The sequence below is a fragment of the Oncorhynchus keta genome, unplaced genomic scaffold, assembly GCF_023373465.1.
Source record: "Oncorhynchus keta strain PuntledgeMale-10-30-2019 unplaced genomic scaffold, Oket_V2 Un_contig_7992_pilon_pilon, whole genome shotgun sequence".
Taxonomy (NCBI): domain Eukaryota; kingdom Metazoa; phylum Chordata; class Actinopteri; order Salmoniformes; family Salmonidae; genus Oncorhynchus; species Oncorhynchus keta.
The window spans coordinates 7,144-27,967 of NW_026289796.1; the positions used below are offsets into that span (position 1 = coordinate 7,144).

Sequence of the window (20,824 nt, forward strand, 5' to 3'; positions counted from 1 at the left end):
CCAGGCCACTGGCACTGCTATCAGACCACTGGTACTGCTATCAGACAGACAGCCAGGCCACTGGTAATGCTATCAGACAGACAGCCAGGCCACTGGCACTGCTATCAGACAGACAGCCAGGCCACTGGCACTGCTATCAGACAGACAGCCAGGCCACTGGCACTGCTATCAGACAGACAGCCAGGCCACTGGTACTGCTATCAGACAGACAGCCAGGCCACTGGCACTGCTGTCAGACCACTGGTACTGCTATCAGACAGACAGCCAGGCCACTGGTAATGCTATCAGACAGACAGCCAGGCCACTGGTACTGCTATCAGACAGACAGTCAGGCCACTGGTACTGCTGTCAGGCCACTGGTACTGCTATCAGACAGACAGTCAGGCCACTGGTACTGCTGTCAGGCCACTGGTACTGCTATCAGACAGACTGTCAGGCCACTGGTACTGCTGTCAGGCCACTGGTACTGCTGTCAGGCCACTGGTACTGCTGTCAGGCCACTGGTACTGCTGTCAGGCCACTGGTACTGCTGTCAGGCCACTGGTACTGCAGTCAGGCCACTGGTACTGCAGTCAGGCCACTGGTACTGCAGTCAGGCCACTGGTACTGCAGTCAGGCCACTGAGTACTGCAGTCAGGCCACTGGTACTGCAGTCAGGCCACTGGTACTGCAGTCAGGCCACTGGTACTGCAGTCAGGCCACTGGTACTGCAGTCAGGCCACTGGTACTGCAGTCAGGCCACTGGTACTGCAGTCAGGCCACTGGTACTGCAGTCAGGCCACTGGTACTGCAGTCAGGCCACTGGTACTGCAGTCAGGCCACTGGTACTGCAGTCAGGCCACTGGTACTGCTGTCAGGCCACTGGTACTGCTGTCAGGCCACTGGTACTGCTGTCAGGCCACTGGTACTGCTATCAGGCCACTGGTACTGCTATCAGACAGACAGACAGCCAGGCCACTGGCACTGCTATCAGACAGACAGCCAGGCCACTGGCACTGCTATCAGACAGACAGCCAGGCCACTGGCACTGCTATCAGACAGACAGCCAGGCCACTGGCACTGCTATCAGACAGACAGCCAGGCCACTGGCACTGCTATCAGACAGACAGCCAGGCCACTGGCACTGCTATCAGACAGACAGCCAGGCCACTGGCACTGCTATCAGACAGACAGCCAGGCCACTGGTACTGCTATCAGACAGACAGCCAGGCCACTGGCACTGCTGTCAGACCACTGGTACTGCTATCAGACAGACAGCCAGGCCACTGGTAATGCTATCAGACAGACAGCCCAGGCCACTGGTACTGCTATCAGACAGACAGTCAGGCCACTGGTACTGCTGTCAGGCCACTGGTACTGCTATCAGACAGACAGTCAGGCCACTGGTACTGCTGTCAGGCCACTGGTACTGCTATCAGACAGACAGTCAGGCCACTGGTACTGCTGTCAGGCCACTGGTACTGCTGTCAGGCCACTGGTACTGCTGTCAGGCCACTGGTACTGCTGTCAGGCCACTGGTACTGCTGTCAGGCCACTGGTACTGCTGTCAGGCCACTGGTACTGCAGTCAGGCCACTGGTACTGCAGTCAGGCCACTGGTACTCCAGTCAGGCCACTGGTACTGCAGTCAGGCCACTGGTACTGCAGTCAGGCCACTGGTACTGCAGTCAGGCCACTGGTACTGCAGTCAGGCCACTGGTACTGCAGTCAGGCCACTGGTACTGCAGTCAGGCCACTGGTACTGCAGTCAGGCCACTGGTACTGCTGTCAGACAGACAGCCAGGCCACTGGTACTGCTGTCAGGCCACTGGTACTGCTGTCAGGCCACTGGTACTGCTGTCAGGCCACCGGTACTGCTGTCAGGCCACTGGTACTGCTGTCAGACAGACAGCCAGGTCACTGGTACTGCTGTCAGGCCACTGGTACTGCAGTCAGGCCACTGGTACTGCTGTCAGACAGACAGCCAGGTCACTGGTACTGCTGTCAGGCCACTGGTACTGCTGTCAGGCCACTGGTACTGCTGTCCGACTGACTCTCACCTCAACTGTTCTCAATCCTTATAACAGATTATGACTCAAATGCAAATTACGTTATGTAACCTGAATGACTCCCTTTGTCATATTCAGACTGCGAATAAATTACCTTGATTGACTTGTGTGTTATGTTAGTTATTGGAGAACCACTAGACATTGTATTTCTTTTTTAATCACTGACTTGTGAACAATTGACTAGTATTTGTGTTCAGACAAGGTGCTGTAAATCTAGATGGGGATAGTCTGCATTGTTCATGTCATAAAATCTTTGTTCTCACAGAAAGTGGTGATGTTCTCTCTGTCTCTGTTGTCTCCTGTAGTCCAGAGCGGACGGACAGACTCTTCTCTCTGATGTGTTCCCGGAGGAGCAACCTAATGGAGAGCGATTACTGGCCTAGAGTTCCAGAACATGCAAATGAGCTGGGTAGGTACTCCACTAACTCTGCCTTGTTCTTGAACTTGATGAATGAGATCACTGGGAAATAAGCTGTTTTGATGATTCTCTACAGAAGGGAAAGTCCTAGAGGGATCCTGGGAGTTTTACAAGTCAGTATTTTCTCAGCTGCTCTCTAGACTTCAGACACATGGCATCTCCTTGCTCTGCAAGTATTGGTTTGAATTTGTTTGTAAAGCACCCAAATAAAATGTTAAGAACTGATGTTGTTGAAACATACAGTACTAGTCAAGTTTGTACACACCTACTCATTCCAGGTTTAAAAAATATATTTTTGACTATTTTATACATCGTAGAATAATAGTGAAGACATCAAACTATGAAATAATACACATGGAGTCATGTAGTAACCAAAGTGTTAAACAAATCAAAATATAGTAGCAACCCTTTGCCTAGATGACAGCCAAAAGTGTGGAAAACTTTCTCTCAAGCAGCTTCATGAGGTAGTCACCTGGAATGCCTTGTTAATTTGGGAAATTTCTTTCCTTCTTAATGCATTTGAGCCAATCAGTTGTGTTGTGACAAGGTAGGGTGGTACACAGAAGATGGCCCTGTTTGGTAAAAAAACCAAGTCCATATTATGGCAAGAACAGCTCAAATATTCAAAGAGAAACGACAGTGCATCATTACTTTAAGACATGAAAGTCAGTCATTGGGGAACATTTCTAGAACCGTGAATGTTTCTTCAAGTGCAGTCGCAAAAACCATCCAGCGCTATGATGAAATTGGCTCTCATGAGGACTGCCACAGGAAAGGAAGACCCAGAGTTACCTCTGCTGCAGACGATACGTTCATTAGAGTTACCAGCCTCAGAAATTGCAGCCCAAATAAGTTATTCCGAGTAACAGACACATCTCAACATCAACGGTACAGAGGAGACTGCGTGAATCAGGCCTTCGTGGTCGAATTGCTGCAAAGAAACCACTACTAAAGGACACCAATAAGAAGAAGAGACTTGCTTGTGCCAAGAAACACGAGCACTGTACATGAGACCGGTGGAAATGTGTCCTTTTGGTCTAGTCCAAATGTGAGATTTTTGGTTCCAACCGCAGTGTCTTTGTGAGACGCAGAGTTGGTGAACGGATGATCTCCGCATGTGTGGTTCCCACTGTGAAGCATGGAGGAGGAGGTGGTGTGATGGTGCTTTGCTGGTGACACTGTCTGTGATTTATTTAGAATTCAAGGCACACTTAACTAGCATGGCTACAACAGCATTCTGCAGCGATACACCATCCCATCTGGTTTGCGCTTAGTGGGACTATCATTTGTTTTTCAACAGGACAATGACCCAACACACATCCAGGCTGTGTAAGGGCTACTTGACCAAGAAGGAGAGTTTTAGTGCTGCATCAGATGACCTGGCCTCCAGTCACCCGACCTTAACTCAATTGAGATGGTTTGGGATGAGTCTGACCGCAGTGAAGGAAAAACAGCCAACAAGTGCTCAGCATATGTGACAACTCCTTCAAGACTGTTGGATAAGCATTCCAGGTGAAGCTGGTTGAGAGAATGCCAAGAGTTTGCAAAGCTGTCATCAAGGAAAAGGGTGGCTACTTTGAGGAATCTCAAATAATAAAATATATTTAGATTTAAAACGGTTTTGGTTACTACATGATTCCATATGTTTTATTTCATAGTTTTGATGTCTTCACCGTTATTATACAATATAGAAAAAATAAAACTTGAATGAGTAGGTGTGTCCTAACCTTTAACCTTTGACTGGTACTGTACATAAAAATGGCCCGGATGTGGTGTAAAAAAAATCCTTTCTTAATTAATATGTATGAAAAGGAATCTCGGACACATGGGAGACTGTTAGGATGTATGAAAAGGCATCTCGGACACATGGGAGACTGTTAGGATGTATGAAAAGGAATCTCGGACACATGGGAGACTGTTAGGATGTATGAAAAGGCATCTCGGACACATGGGAGACTGTTAGGATGTATGAAAAGGCATCTCGGACACATGGGAGACTGTTAGGATGTATGAAAAGGAATCTCGGACACATGGGAGACTGTTAGGATGTATGAAAAGGCATCTCGGACACATGGGAGACTGTTAGGATGTATGAAAAGGCATCTCGGACACATGGGAGACTGTTAGGATGTATGAAAAGGCATCTCGGACACATGGGAGACCGTTAGGATGTATGAAAAGGCATCTCGGACACATGGGAGACCGTTAGGATGTATGAAAAGGCATCTCGTACTCATGGGAGACCGTTGGGATGCCTTGTTCAAAGAGGACAGACTCGGGGACGTTTTCAGATGCCTGCGAGGTTCACTGGATCCATCCTGTGGTCTGTCCAGGGGAGGTCTGCGGTTCAGTCGGATCACAGTTAAGGCAATCTAACAGCCAACTTCAATCTAACAGCCCCCCCCGTGACCGTGAAGTGAAACTATTTAAGTTTTAAAGCACATTTCTTGCAATTTTGCTCTAGGGTGGAGGCAAATGTTTGCAACGGGCCCCACCCTGGTTGGTAATTTGAGCATGCTTACTACAAATTTAGATAGCTGGCCGCTGGACTCATTTACCAATTATAAAAAAATGTGCTGACAATGTGCTAGTTAAGTGACTCTGTGACATAACGACATACTGCTGATGCACAACCACATTTTATTTTTGAATTGTACCTTGTGTGTTCCACTATTCTAACTCTCAACAATAAGTTGAGACCCCGACGGAGTTTGTGCATACACAAAAAGGGGGCTGCCAGTCGCCCATCCCTGGTTTTGACCTTCCACAATTTGAAAGTGATCTTGATGTCCTTTCCTCACCTAAGGTCAAAGGTTATGCCGGGTGGCTGTTGTCTTAACGACACTGGACTCCTGCTGTCCTGTGTTCTTTCATATAGAGAGGAGCTGAGGACTGCTATAGAGGTGTGAACTGTGTAGGAATAGAAGGAGCATTCCTCTCTCCGTCAGGCCCCAGATGTGATGAAGGGAGAGGGGTGGGGGCCTCCGCAATGTGGCTGTGGAGCCAACCCTCAAATACTCCCGAACCCCGCCCCTCAACTGTCACTCACAGCATCCACCACTGTCACCAAGGCAGCCATCTACATGGCTGTGGTCCCATCACGCCTGAATTATGACTGTTTGGACAGTACTTTCTCTTGGACCCACTAGGCCACAAACAGGGCAGAGAGGAAGGACTATGTTTCCTAAGCTCTCAAGCATTCCTTTTTTTTAAAATGATAATTAAGGCTCATCGGTAATTTATTTTTTATTTTTTTCCAGGTTTGGTTGGAACCCACAAAGCTTGTTGTAAAACAAGTGAAGAGTAAGTTCACACAGACATGGTGCATTTCAAACAGAACTGGACTTATTGTGAGGTGTAGTTTTTAACGTCTGTTTGTTTGTTTCAGGACCCATGAACACCCTCTTCAGGCTGTCCGTGAAGTTCTTTCCCCCTGACCCTGGTCAGCTGCAGGAAGAGTACACTAGGTCTGATTGTCCCTCACGCTCTCTCTGTGTCTCCAATGCCACCTTTATTTAGTGTTCTACTTGTGGTAGGGTGCAATTTGGGTCAAAAGTAGTGCACTATATGGGGAATAGGGTGCCATTTGGGTCAAAAGTAGTGCACTATATGGGGAATAGGGTGCAATTTGGGTCAAAAGTAGTGCACTATATGGGGAATAGGGTGCAATTTGGGTCAAAAGTAGTGCACTATATGGGGAATAGGGTGCCATTTGGGTCAAAAAGTAGTGCACTATCTGGGGAATAGGGTGCCATTTGGGTCAAAAGTAGTGCACTATATGGGGAATAGGGTGCCATTTGAGACATCCTCTGTGCCGTAGTCGCAATAAACATGCACAGGACAGCTGTCATAAGCTTTTAATTGTTCAGTCGTTATTTTTGCAAAAAGCTGATGACGTTGACGAGCTTAACCGGGTGTTATGGTTATTATTATAGAGGCCGATGACCAGATGTATACTATAAACTAAAGTCCTGACCTGTGTTTACACACGTGCATTTGGGAAAGTATTCAGACCCCTTCACTATTTTCCTCTAATGCACTGTAACTGTTTCTCTAAAGTCCTGCCCCTGTTTCTCTAAAGTCTTGCCCCTGTTTCTCTAAAGTCTTGCCCCTGTTTCTCTAAAGTCTTGCCCCTGTTTCTCTAAAGTCTTGCCCCTGTTTCTCTAAAGTCTTGCCCCTGTTTCTCTAAAGTCTTGCCCCTGTTTCTCTAAAGTCCCCCTGTTTCTCTAAAGTCTTGCCCCTGTTTCTCTAAAGTCTTGCCCTGTTTCTCTAAAGTCTTGCCCTGTTTCTCTAAAGTCTTGCCCTGTTTCTCTAAAGTCTTGCCCTGTTTCTCTAAAGTCTTGCCCCCTGTTTCTCTAAAGTCCCCTGTTTCTCTAAAGTCTTGCCCTGTTTCTCTAAAGTCTTGCCCCTGTTTCTCTAAAGTCCTGCCCTGTTTCTCTAAAGTCCTGCCCCTGTTTCTCTAAAGTCCTGCCCCTGTTTCTCTAAAGTCCTGCCCCTGTTTCTCTAAAGTCCTGCCCCTGTTTCTCTAAAGTCCTGCCCCTGTTTCTCTAAAGTCCTGCCCCTGTTTCTCTAAAGTCCTGCCCCTGTTTCTCTAAAGTCCTGCCCCTGTTTCTCTAAAGTCCTGCCCCCTGTTTCTCTAAAGTCCTGCCCCTGTTTCTCTAAAGTCCTGCCCCTGTTTCTCTAAAGTCCTGCCCCTGTTTCTCTAAAGTCCTGCCCTGTTTCTCTAAAGTCCTGCCCCTGTTTTCTCTAAAGTCCTGCCCCTGTTTCCAAAGTCCTGCCCCTGTTTCTCTAAAGTCCTGCCCCTGTTTCTAAAGTCCTGCCCTGTTTCTCTAAAGTCCTGCCCCTGTTTCTCTAAAGTCCTGCCCCCTAAAGTCCTGCCCCTGTTTCTCTAAAGTCCTGCCCCTGTTTCTCTAAAGTCCTGCCCCTGTTTCTCTAAAGTCCTGCCCCTGTTTCTCTAAAGTCCTGCCCCTGTTTCTCTAAAGTCCTGCCCCTGTTTCTCTAAAGTCTTGCCCCTGTTTCTCTAAAGTCTTGCCCCTGTTTCTCTAAAGTCTTGCCCCTGTTTCTCTAAAGTCTTGCCCCTGTTTCTCTAAAGTCTTGCCCCTGTTTCTCTAAAGTCTTGCCCCTGTTTCTCTAAAGTCTTGCCCCTGTTTCTCTAAAGTCTTGCCCCTGTTTCTCTAAAGTCTTGCCCCTGTTTCTCTAAAGTCTTGCCCCTGTTTCTCTAAAGTCTTGCCCCTGTTTCTCTAAAGTCTTGCCCCTGTTTCTCTAAAGTCTTGCCCCTGTTTCTCTAAAGTCTTGCCCCTGTTTCTCTAAAGTCTTGCCCCTGTTTCTCTAAAGTCTTGCCCCTGTTTCTCTAAAGTCTTGCCCCTGTTTCTCTAAAGTCTTGCCCCTGTTTCTCTAAAGTCCTGCCCCTGTTTCTCTAAAGTCCTGCCCCTGTTTCTCTAAAGTCCTGCCCCTTTTTCCTTCCCAACTACCGGTTGGCCCTAGACATGGAAACACGATTTCTCTAGTACACCAGGGTGTATACTTCAGTGTAACACACCGGTGTCCATATTGAAAAAGCAGCGTAAACTAAAACCCTGTGTGTGTGTTTCCCCCAGGTACCTGTTCTCCCTGCAGATGAAGCGAGACCTGCTCGAGGGCAAGTTGAGCTGTACAGAAAACACAGCTTCCTGCTGGCCTCACATCTCCTTCAATGTATGTCTGATGATACAGGCTCTTTTTTCCGTCTAGTGTCGTAGATAAACGATTACGCTTTATTTTGAAGAGCGTGTACAGTATGTACTGATTATGACTGTGTTATGAAGTCTGTCCCTAAAGGCTACCCTTTCTATAAAGTGTTATCAAATAAACAACTGTTCTAGCTGCATCTAATACACATTTATATTGACGATGGATAAATCTGATTTTGATGTCCTTCTTTTTAAATTTTAGTAGCATTATTAACATGGTGCTATGTTGCTGCATTTATAACACTGCCCCGCCGCCCCTCCCTCGCCTCCAATCACAGCTGAGATAGGGGACTATGACGACCTGGCGGACAGGGACTTCCTGAAGCTGAACAAGCTGCTGCCCAATCAGGAGAGGATACAGGAGAGGATCATGGAACTGCACTACAGACACCTGTGAGCGCTACGTCCTTCTGTCCTCTCCTCACACCCAGTGAAACTAACTCTGTCCTAGCCTGGTCCCAGACCTATTTCTACTGTTAAAACCAACTCCTTTGTCTATCTGCATGACAATGATTATAGGAGTTGGCAAGATGACACAAACAGATCTGGGACTAGTACTCTGTACTGCATACTCAGTCCATGTTCATTTCGCTCCTTGCTATTGGCAGTGCGATTTCCACGTTGTGCTGACGACAGATATATATTTCTTGTCACATTTTTCCAATGTTTTGAGAGGACATGAAAGGTCCTTTTTTGTTTAACTTCAACACTTCACAACATGAATTTCCTCCTTGGAAGGAGGAGTATAAAAACGTCTTCGTCTCTCTACGTCATGAGTTACATGTTTCTCTAACAGGTACATGCCAGTACTCCCCAGTAACCTCAGCCAGTGTCTTATCCGCCTGTGTCCTGAATGACACCCTCATCAGATCACATGTTTAGCAGATGTTATTGTGGGTGTAGCGAAATGCTTGTGTTTCTAGCTCCAACAGTGTAGTAATATCTAGCAATTCTCAACAATAAACACAAACCTAAAAGCATAAGAATGGAATTAAGGAATATATAAATATTAGGATGAGTAATACAGGAGTGGCATTGACTAGAATACAGTAGAATAGAATACACTATATACATATGAGTAAGGCAAATTATGTAAACATTATTGGAGGCGTGGCCCGTTATTGGAGTGGCCGGCGTTCCTGTTATTGGAGTGGCCGGCGTTCCCGTTATTGGAGTGGCCGGCGTTCCCGTTATTGGAGTGGCCGGCGTTCCCGTTATTGGAGTGGCCGGCGTTCCCGTTATTGGAGTGGCCGGCGTTCCCGTTATTGGAGTGGCCGGCGTTCCCGTTATTGGAGTGGCCGGCGTTCCATGTATATAGGGCAGCAGCCTCTAAGGTGCAGTGTTACATAACTGGGTGGAAGCTGCCTAGTGATGGCTATTTAACAGGCTGCTGGCCTTGGGCTGTTTTTTTCTCTCTCTCGGTCCCAGCTTTTATGCACCTGTACTGACCTCGCCTTCTGGATGATAGCAGGGTATTTGTATTTATTATGGATCCCCATTAGTTCCTGCCAAAGCAGCAGCTATTCTTCATGTGGTCCTGCAAAATGTAAGGCAGTTTATAAATGTTTAAAACATTACAATACATACACAGATGTCACAACACACTGTGTGCCCTCAGGCCCCTACTCATCACTACCACATCTACAGTACTAAATCCATTCGTATGTTATCGTGTGTGCACGTGTCTTTGCCAAATGTTTGTGTTGCTTCACAGTCCCCCGCTGTTCCATAAGGTATTTTTAAAAATCTGTTTTTTTTTTAATGTAATTATACTGCTTGTGTCAGTTACTTGATGTGGAATAGAGTTCTATGTAGTTCTGTGCACCTCCCATAGTCTGTTCTGTACTTGGGGACTGTGAAGAGACCTCTGGTGGCATATCTTGTGGGGTAATGCATGGGTGTCAAAACTGTGTGCCAATAGTTTAAATGGACAGCTCGGTGCATTCAACTTGTCAACCTCTTGTAAATACAAGTAGTGACGAAGTCAATCTCTCCTCCACTTTCAGCCAGGAGAGATTGACATGCATATTATTAATATTAGCTCTCTGTATGTCCAAGGACCAGCCGTGCTGCCCTGTTCTGATCCAATTGCAATTTTCCTTAGTCCTTTTTTTGTGGCACCTGACCACACAACTGAACAGTAGTCCAGGTGTGATAAAACTAGGGCCTGTAGTAGGACCTGCCTTGTTGATAGTGCTGTTAAGTGTTGAGTCATCCGTTATTTTACACCTGCATTGTTTGCTGTTTGGGGTTTTAGGCTGGGTTTCTGTACAGCACTTTGAGATATCAGCTGATGTACGAAGGGTTATATAAATAAATTTGATTTGATTTGATCCACATACATAGACACTCTGGCTTTACTCAGTCAATGGCATGTCTGTAGTAAAAAAAAAAAGCGAGGGGCCTAAACAGCTGCCCTGGGGAATTCCGGCCGTGGCTCCGGGTGTTTGTTGTCCTGCAGTCCCCTTGTCAAAACTAGTGCACTATATAGGGAATAAGGTGCTATATGGGACGCAGACTCATATGGCACCTTATGAAGCTGGACCCAAGATGCATTTTTTTTAGCTGTTTCAGATCGTCTGCTTCACCTCCAGCACTGAACGTTGTTTGAAGCTAATGTCCCGGAGTCATCTTGGACATACTCTTTTTTTAGTTTTTAGTTTGTTTTACAAGTGGTTCAGGCAGCACGAAATTGTTTTGAATAGCTTGATAATAAGATTACAAACAACGTTTATTTGGATATCCATAAACCTGTGTTAACTTTTTACCTAAAAAGGAACATTATCTCAGATATTTCTGCTGACATAGACGCTTTTTTAAAAATCGCACATAAAACGTAGTCAATAGACAACTAAATGTGACTGTGTCTCTGGGAGGAGTTGAGTCTGGCAGCTGTTCAGAATTCAAAGGGCTCTTCGTGCTAATCTGGGTGTTCTAGCTCACTACCCTTTCCCACATTTTCAGCCTGCCTGTTCAAACACCCTTCCTTGAGCGTCTAGTGGCTTTCCACTCCTTTTCTATAGACTGTGGTCCCTCTGGGCCCTGGTTAGAAGTAGTGCACTATAAAGGAAATAGGAGTGCATTTGGAATGCACACTGCCTCTCCTCTTCTCTCCTCAGAGTGACAATAGGCAGGTTTCCATTGACCCAGGTTTATTCCCCAAAAGCAATGTTGCAGAAGAAATATTTGCATCATATGCAATGGACAGATGTATAGGATATATAGATTTTTTTAAAGATCAACAAAAATGTTGTGACCAATGGGTGTCTAACTTCTTCACAATTATAACACTATAGCACTCCACTAAACTTAATTCCAAATAGGGTACTTCTTGCTAAACAAAACATTTTCCACAATTTAAAAAAAATGTTTATTTGCACGACAAGGATCATCCTGACTTTCTAAAATGCTTGAATTTCTTCGACTTGCTTTTCTGGTTGGCCTGGAATGCAAGTTTCACCATCCAAATCTTCACCATGTCCCAGGTTGTGGTGATACGTTGGCACATGACAATTATTAAAACTTGGCCAACCATTTCTTGCATTCTATCCCATGCTGACTTTCGCCGGCTGTTTGAGACATGAAACAGATAGTGGGGAGGGCATACAGACTGTCTCCATTTTATTAATGTAACTGATAGGTGGGGAGGCATACAGGCTGTCTCCATTTTATTAATGTAACTGATAGGTGGGGAGGGCATACAGGCTGTCTCCACTTTATTAATGTAACTGATAGGTGGGGAGGGCATACAGGCTGTCTCCATTTTGTTAATGTAACTGATAGGTGGGGAGGGCATACAGGCTGTCTCCACTTTATTAATGTAACTGATAGGTGGGGAGGGCATACAGGCTGTCTCCATTTTATTAATGTAACAGATAGGTGGGGAGGGCATACAGGCTGTCTCCACTTTATTAATGTAACTGATAGGTGGGGAGGGCATACAGGCTGTCTCCACTTTATTAATGTAACAGATAGGTGGGGAGGGCATACAGGCTGTCTCCAATGTATTAATGTAACTGATAGGTGGGGAGGGCATACAGGCTGTCTCCATTTTATTAATGTAACAGATAGCCTGTATGCCCTCCCCACCTATCTGTTACATTAATAAAATGGAGACAGCCTGTATGCCCTCCCCACCTGTCTCCATTTTATTAATGTAACTGATAGGTGGGGAGGGCATACAGGCTATCTGTTACATTAATAAAATGGAGACAGCCTGTATGCCCTCCCCACCTATCAGTTACATTAATACATTGGAGACAGCCTGTATGCCCTCCCCACCTATCTGTTACATTAATAAAATGGAGACAGCCTGTATGCCCTCCCCACCTGTCTCCATTTTATTAATGTAACTGATAGGTGGGGAGGGCATACAGGCTGTCTTCAATGTATTAATTTATTTAAAATCCATGTAATTAGGTGTGGAATTGTTACGTCATGCTGTTTTTATCGACGCAAGACCGTGAGAGCGGGAAAACTCGCCCTAGCAGGCTATTGACGCAAGACCGTGAGACGGAAACTCGCCCTAGCAGGCTATTGACGCAAGGCCGTGAGATGGAAACTCGCCCTAGCAGGCTATTGACGCAAGGCCGTGAGACGGAAACTCGCCCTAGCAGGCTATTGACGCAAGGCCGTGAGACGGAAACTCGCCCTAGCAGGCTATTGACGCAAGGCCGTGAGACGGAAACTCGCTCTAGCAGGCTATCGACGCAAGGCCGTGAGACGGAAACTCGCCTAGCAGGCTATTGACGCAAGACCGTGAGACGGAACTACGCCCTAGCAGGCTATTGACGCAAGACCGTGAGACGGAAACTCGCAAACAGCAGGCTATTGACGCAAGACCGTGAGACGGAAACTCGCCCTAGCAGGCTATTGACGCAAGACCGTGAGACGGAAACTCGCCCTAGCAGGCTATTGACGCAAGACCGTGAGACGGAAACTCGCCCCTAGCAGGCTATTGACGCAAGACCGTGAGACGGAAACATTCTACATGTAGACAACAAAATCAGTGGACAAGTTAATGGAAACATAGCTATTGATGTAGCAGCTCCTAGGTTGGCAGGCAGGGTGGTGGGTTATCTCCCCCTCTGGCTGTTGGAGAGGACGCTTGGCTGTGTCCCATATGGCATTCTATTCCTTAAATAGGGCTTAAGGGCCCTGGTCAAAAGTAGTGGACTATACTGGGAATAGGGTGCCATTTGGGACTTAGACTATGGCTTTGCATGGCTCCTAGCCTCCTCCCTAGCACCCTGATCTAATCCCCCTCGTGTCAGGCCAGGCTATTTGATTAGCCAGACAGCCAGGAGGGGAGAGGAGGGCAGGGGCAGGAGGAGGGCATAAGGAGATTTCACAGCTTAAAGGATGAACAAAATTAGAATGCTGGGTGATGATCTGGCATACTGCCACCCTACTAACCAAAGACGAAAGCATCATGATTAGTTTGTACACACACGCGTGCGCTCTACTAGAAAACATTGAGATGATTGGCGATTGGATGGCTTTCCTCTTCTCCAACATGGCTGTTAGTCAAACATTTTGACATGTTTTCATTTAAGTCCTTGTAAGAGGTTAGGTCTGTGGAGGGGAGCTTTGGGGATTTATAGTCATTGTATTTATTTTTATTGCTAGAGTCACTCTTCGTCTCAGGAGAATCACCACAACTCATGTTGACACACGTCAGCCATTTTGTAAGTTCAACAGCCAGCCAGCCAGCCGTTCTCTCTGATCTTTCTATAGGTTGTAATACCAAGTAGACTGTTAATATTCAGTTTATCCACATCCTCGCTCATATGAGACAAATTCATAAATTAGACCAATAAAGTGAGCCAGAGATGGAACTGACGAATAGACATTCTTGTTTGCAAAGTCAAACTTCCACTGACCTGAAGTGAAACGGAACTGAACTTCCCTTGTGTCTCCCCCCCCCCCCAGCGGGCAGACTCCAGCCGACTCAGACTTTCAGGTTCTGGAGATCGCCCGTAAACTGGAGATGTACGGCGTCCGTTTCCACCCAGCAGCCGACCGCGAGGGAACGAAGATCAACCTGGCCGTGGCTCACATAGGCCTGCAGGTCTTCCAGGTGACTTGTAGTTCTACTGCTGACACACACACACACACACACCTCGCTCCACCTCTGAGAATGCACCCGAGGCCGCATCCCACAGGTTTCAGATGTTTTGTCTTCGGTCTCATTTTCTCCCAGGGTAACACCAAAATAAACACCTTCAATTGGTCCAAGATCCGAAAACTGAGCTTCAAGAGGAAACGCTTCCTGATCAAGCTATACCCAGAGGTTCATGTGAGTACTGTATTTCTGTCATCAAAGCATTGGAGGCAATCAGCAATTGAAAAAAATGAAGTGTTCTCGCTTGTCCCTGTTTTGGTAAAAACTGAGGGATGAGAAATGTAACCAGTCTCCAATTTATAGACCAAGCTTTGGATGAAAACATTGACCATCCATGATTTATTTATTTCACCTTTATTTAACCAGGTAGGCAAGTTGAGAACAAGTTCTCATTTACACTTGCGACCTGGCCAAGATAAAGCAAAGCAGTTCGACACAAACAACGACACAGAGTTACACATGGAGTAAAACAAACATACAGTCAATAATACAGTAGAAACAAGCCTATATACGATGTGAGCAAATGAGGTGAGAAGGGAGGTAAAGGCAACATAAAGGCCATGGTGGCAAAGTAAATACAATATAGCAAGTAAAACACTGGAATGGTAGTTTTGCAGTGGAAGAATGTGCAAAGTAGAAATAAAAATAATGGGGTGCAAAGGAGCAAAATAAATAAATCAATGAAATACAGTTGGGAAAGAGGTAGTTGTTTGGGCTAAATTATAGGTGGCTATGTACAGGTATGATATCAACATTATAGTTTTAATCATGTTTAATGTTGGCATTTACTTGTATCATTAATTCATAAGTCCAAAGATTGATGTAGCATCTGCAGATTCAACACAAATTGGCTAATTGGGTGTCATCCAGAGCGTTGTTCTCTACCCTGTACAAGAAAAAAGTAGAAATCTGTCTTTACAAATCTATGTAAAGGGATCTGTGTTTTTATCCTCAAGGTCTGTGCCAAGTTTGAACCATATACGGTGCATTCGGAAAGTATTCAGACCCCTTGACTTTTTTCCACATTTTGTTACGTTACAGCCTTATTCTAAAATTGATGAGTGGAATTTTTTTAAACATTTTTTTATCCATCTACACACAATACCCCCACAATGACTAAGTAAAAACTGGTTTTTAGAATTTCTTTACAAATATCACATTTACATAAGTATTCAGACCCTTTACTCAGTACTTTCTTGAAGCACCTTTTGGCGATGATATTACAGCCTTGAGTCGTCTTGGGTATGATGCTACAAGCTTGACACATCTGTATTTGGGGAGTTTTCCCCCTTCTCTGCAGCTCCTCTCAAGCTCTCCGGTTGGATGGGGAGCGTCTCTCCAGAGATGTTAGAACTGGTTCAAGTCTGGTCTCTGGCAGGGCCACTCAAGGACATTGAGACTTGCATTGTCTTGGCTGTGTGCTTTGGGTTGTTGTCATTTTGGAAGGTGAACCTTCACCCCAGTCTGTCCTGATCGCTCTGGAGAAGATTTTTGTCAAGGATTCCTCTGTACTTTGCTCTTCATCTTTCCCTCTATCCTGACTAAAGGCCTGATTGGTGGAGTGCTGCAGAGATGGTTGTCCTTCTGGAATGTTCATCTCCTCAGAGGAACTCTGGCGCTCTGTCAGTGACCATCAGTTTCTTGGTCACCTCCTGACCAAGGCCCTTCTCCCCCTATTGCTCAGTTTGGCTGGGTGGCCAGCTCTAGGAAGAGTGTTGGTGATTCCAAACTTCTCCATTTGAGAATGATGGAGGCTACTGTGTTAATGGCACCTTCAATGCTGCAGAAATGTTTTGGTACCCTTCCCCAGAGCTGTGCCTCGACACAATCCTATCTCGGAGCTCTACGGACAATTCTTCGACCTCATGGCTTGATTTTTGCTATGGGACATGATATAGACAGGTGTTTGCCTTTCCAAATCATGTCCAATCAATTGAATTTACCACCAGGTAGACTCCAATCAAGTCGAAGAAACATCTCAAGGATGATTCATGGAAACCGGATACACCCAAGCTCAATTTCAAGTCCCATAGTGAAGGGTCTGAATAGTCATATAAATAAATGTTTTAAAAATATATATTTTAATACATTTGCAAACATGTATATATATATATATAAAAAAACTGTTTTCATTTGGTCATTTATAGGGTATTGTGTGTAGATTGAGGATTTTTATTCCTTTTAATCCAGTTTAGAATAAGACTTGTAATGTAACAAAATGTGGGAAAAGTTAAAGGAGTTTGTGTATACTTTCCAAATACACCGTATATCTTTACAGCAATTCATTCAATTTACATTCATGAGTGTAAACATTAGCATTCCAGTAATATTATATTGGACCACTTTGGGAATAACTTTTTTTTTTTTTTTTTTTTTTTTTTTAATTCCTGCTTTCAAACTATCTTATGGGAAGACATGTACATATTGTTCGATATTTTCGTATTTAATTTTAAAAATGAAAGGCCATATTTGAATTGCAGGGGCCTCATCAGGATACCCTGGAGTTTCAGATGGTCAGTCGGGACCAGTGTAAGATCTTCTGGAAGAATTGTGTGGAACATCACTCGTTCTTCCGCCTCTTGATCAGCCGCAGCCCAAGTCCAAAGCCATTCTCTTTAGTAGGGGATCGTCGTTCAGATACAGGTATCTCTGCTTTCTGCTGAATCATACGGAGGTAGATTTTGTTAAAAGTTGAGGTAAAATGTACACTGATGTGAAGTGTAACCATGTAGTGTACAGCTTGAACCCATAGGAGACTCTATGGCTCGTGCTGTTGTTTGATGGTGTTGTGACTCTTTCTGGTTTAGTGGGAGGACCCAGAAGCAACTAGTGGAATATGTAAAGGACAGCGGAGCAAGGAGGACACCATATCAGAGGGTGTGACTCTCTCTGTCTCTGGTCTCTCTGTGTCTTTGACCTCTGTTTAACTCTCATGTGGTTTCCTGTCTCTCTGTCAGGAGGAACAGTAAGGTGAGGATGTCGGCTCGCTCCCTGGCCCCTGATGTGCCAAAACAGGTCAGTGGGATTACCAAGACTAATGCATCTTTCTGACCGGGTCAGTGAGTGGTCTTTACGTCAGGGTCAGTGAGTGGTCTTTACGTCAGGGTCAGTGAGTGGTCTTTACGTCAGGGTCAGTGAGTGGTCTTTACGTCAGGGTCAGTGAGTGGTCTTTACGTCAGGGTCAGTGAGTGGTCTTTACGTCAGGGTCAGTGGGGGGGTCTTTACGTCAGGGTCAGTGAGTGGTCTTTACGTCAGGGTCGGTGAGTGGTCTTTACGTCAGGGTCAGTGAGTGGTCTTTACGTCAGGGTCAGTGAGTGGTCTTTACGTCAGGGTCAGTGAGTGGTCTTTACGTCAGGGTCAGTGAGTGGTCTTTACGTCAGGGTCAGTGAGTGGTCTTTACGTCAGGGTCAGTGAGTGGTCTTTACGTCAGGGTCAGTGAGTGGTCTTTACGTCAGGGTCAGTGAGTGGTCTTTACGTCAGGGTCAGTGAGTGGTCTTTACGTCAGGGTCAGTGAGTGGTCTTTACGTCAGGGTCAGTGAGTGGTCTTTACGTCAGGGTCAGTGAGTGGTCTTTACGTCAGGGTCAGTGAGTGGTCTTTACGTCAGGGTCAGTGAGTGGTCTTTACGTCAGGGTCAGTGAGTGGTCTTTACGTCAGGGTCAGTGAGTGGTCTTTACGTCAGGGTCAGTGAGTGGTCTTTACGTCAGGGTCAGTGGGGGGGTCTTTACGTCAGGGTCAGTGAGTGGTCTTTACGTCAGGGTCAGTGAGTGGTCTTTACGTCCAGGGTCAGTGAGTGGTCTTTTACGTCAGGGTCAGTGAGTGGTCTTTACGTCAGGGTCAGTGAGTGGTCTTTACGTCAGGGTCAGTGAGTGGTCTTTACGTCAGGGTCAGTGGGGGGTCTACGTCAGGGTCAGTGGGGGTCTACGTCAGGGTCAGTGGGGGGTCTTTATGTCAGGGTCAGTGGGGGGTCTTTATGTCAGGGTCAGTGGGGGGGGTCTTTCCGACCGGGTCAGTGGGGGGGGTCTTTCCACCAGGGTCAGTGGGGAGTCTTTACGTCAGGGTCAGTGAGTGGTCTTACGTCAGGGTCAGTGAGTGGTCTTTACGTCAGGGTCAGTGAGTGGTCTTTACGTCAGGGTCAGTGAGTGGTCTTTACGTCAGGTCAGTGAGTGGTCTTTAAGTCAGGGTCAGTGGGGGGTCTTTACGTCAGGGTCAGTGGGGGGTCTTTACGTCAGGGTCAGTGAGTGGTCTTTACGTCAGGGTCAGTGAGTGGTCTTTAAGTCAGGGTCAGTGAGTGGTCTTTAAGTCAGGGTCAGTGAGTGGTCTTTACGTCAGGGTCAGTGAGTGGTCTTTACGTCAGGGTCAGTGAGTGGTCTTTACGTCAGGGTCAGTGAGTGGTCTTTACGTCAGGGTCAGTGAGTGGTCTTTAAGTCAGGGTCAGTGAGTGGTCTTTTACGTCAGGGTCAGTGAGTGGTCTTACGTCAGGGTCAGTGAGTGGTCTTTACGTCAGGGTCAGTGAGTGGTCTTTACGTCAGGGTCAGTGAGTGGTCTTTACGTCAGGGTCAGTGAGTGGTCTTTACGTCAGGGTCAGTGGGGGGTCTTTACGTCAGGGTCAGTGAGTGGTCTTTACGTCAGGGTCAGTGAGTGGTCTTTACGTCAGGGTCAGTGAGTTGTCTTTACGTCAGGGTCAGTGAGTGGTCTTTACGTCAGGGTCAGTGAGTGGTCTTTAAGTCAGGGTCAGTGGGGGGTCTTTCCGACCGGTCAGTGGGGGGAGTCTTTCCGACCGGGTCAGTGGGGGAGTCTTTCCACCGGGTCAGTGGGGGAGTCTTTCCGACCGGGTCAGTGGGGGGAGTCTTTCCGACCGGGTCAGTGGGGGAGTCTTTCCGACCGGGTCAGTGGGGGGTCTTTCCGACAGGCTAAAGCATTTTAGGAAGGAGGTGCAGAGTCGTTGGAGACTAATGGAACCCTCTCTCCCCATCTTTACTCTTTCTTTCATGTAATTTCAGACTTTCTCGTTCAATGACAGCCTGCGGGCGCCAGGTTCCCCATCCTCTGCGACGGGGTCCTTCCACTCCATACAAGTCTTCAGCTCCCCCCACACGGCTGGAGCCCCCAGGCCCAGTCTCCACAGCCTCCTCCACAGAGCCAGGCCCAGTCTACACAGAGCCAGGCCCAGTCTACACAGCCTCCTCCCCAGAGACAGGCCCAGTCCACACAGCTCCTTCCCAGCAGCAACAGACCCAGCTCCTGCCCCCACAGCTGGCCAGGCCCTCCAGCCCCCAGCGAAGGAGGACCCCCACAAGGCCACCGACATCCCCCATGTCACCACGCCTTCTCACAAGGTGCCCCAAGTTCCCCGACGGCAGGAGACTGCAACCCCTCGTCTGTGTGTGTAGAGAGTAGAGCTTCCCATCCGCAGCAGCAGCCCTCCCAAAATGGCAATGAGGATAGTGAGCAGGGTGGGGGGATGGGGATCGAGGTGCAGGGAGGGGGAGGGGGGAGACGAGAGTGTTCCTCTCAGCTGATGTGTTTGAGGCGGAGCTTCTCCGAGCCAGGCAGAAGCCCCTGTTCCCATTGGCTAACACCCAGCTCCATGTCACAGAGGAGTTCATAGATGACGACCCCACTGAGATGTCGTTCTACGGTGGTGGGGCCGAGGCCTATTACGGCTATGAGGAGAAGTGGGGTCAGTATGGCTGTTATGGGGAGGGTGGTTATACAGAGGGTGGTGGTGGTGGTGGGGACCTCACTAAAACCAGGGGTGTCAGTCTGGGTCTGGAGGACCTGAACAGCAACACTAACCTCTTCTCTGACCACAGCGTTGTTGGTCGCTCCGAAACCAGCTCTCTGGTTAACAACAGGTCAGAGTGTAGTTCCCTTGACAACCTGGGGCTTAGTTCCGCAGGTGACTCCCCCGGTCTCTGGCTCGACGGGCCAGACTTCTCCTCCTCCCTCCGCCTCCCGGGCTCTGACAATCAGTCTGAGGCTAGCTCCATGGTTAACTTCCCGGCGTACTCCAGTCCGCTCGGAGACGCCTCGGGCGGTGCAGTTCAGCGACCCATTGGAGCAACTGGAGCACCTCAGCATCCTCCTACGACCACGGAGGGGTCGGCTAACGGCAGCGACGATTCTGACTCAGACTGGGGTTCAGACAGCGGCCTGCCCCTGAGCAGAATCTGTTCTATAACCCTAGCCGGAGGGCCAGGCGGGGTGGAGGGGTTCCTTCTGCAGTGTCATGACCTGCAGGCCCTAGCCCTGGGGAGTCCTCTGGTGGACCCCCACATTAGCATGTAGGCAGTCACTCTACTTACTTAGCTAACGTTACACAATATTATTGTGGTTTTGGCGACGATTTGAATATTCGCGGAACATTTTGAATCAGATTTGAATCTTTAATTTTTGTGAGTGGGGAACGGCACCACTTCTGACTCATGTGATATATTTTTATTAACCAGCCAGTCACATTTGACCGTTACTAGCCAGCCAGTCACATTTGACCTTACTAGCCAGC

The 20,824-nt window shown here is 47.2% G+C and overlaps 1 pseudogene; it reads left to right on the forward strand.

The window, feature by feature from the left end:
• Window positions 1–2,352: 2,352 nt before the first annotated feature.
• LOC127926638 (FERM, ARHGEF and pleckstrin domain-containing protein 2-like) lies at window positions 2,353–20,607 on the forward strand (annotated as a pseudogene).
• Window positions 20,608–20,824: the final 217 nt, after the last annotated feature.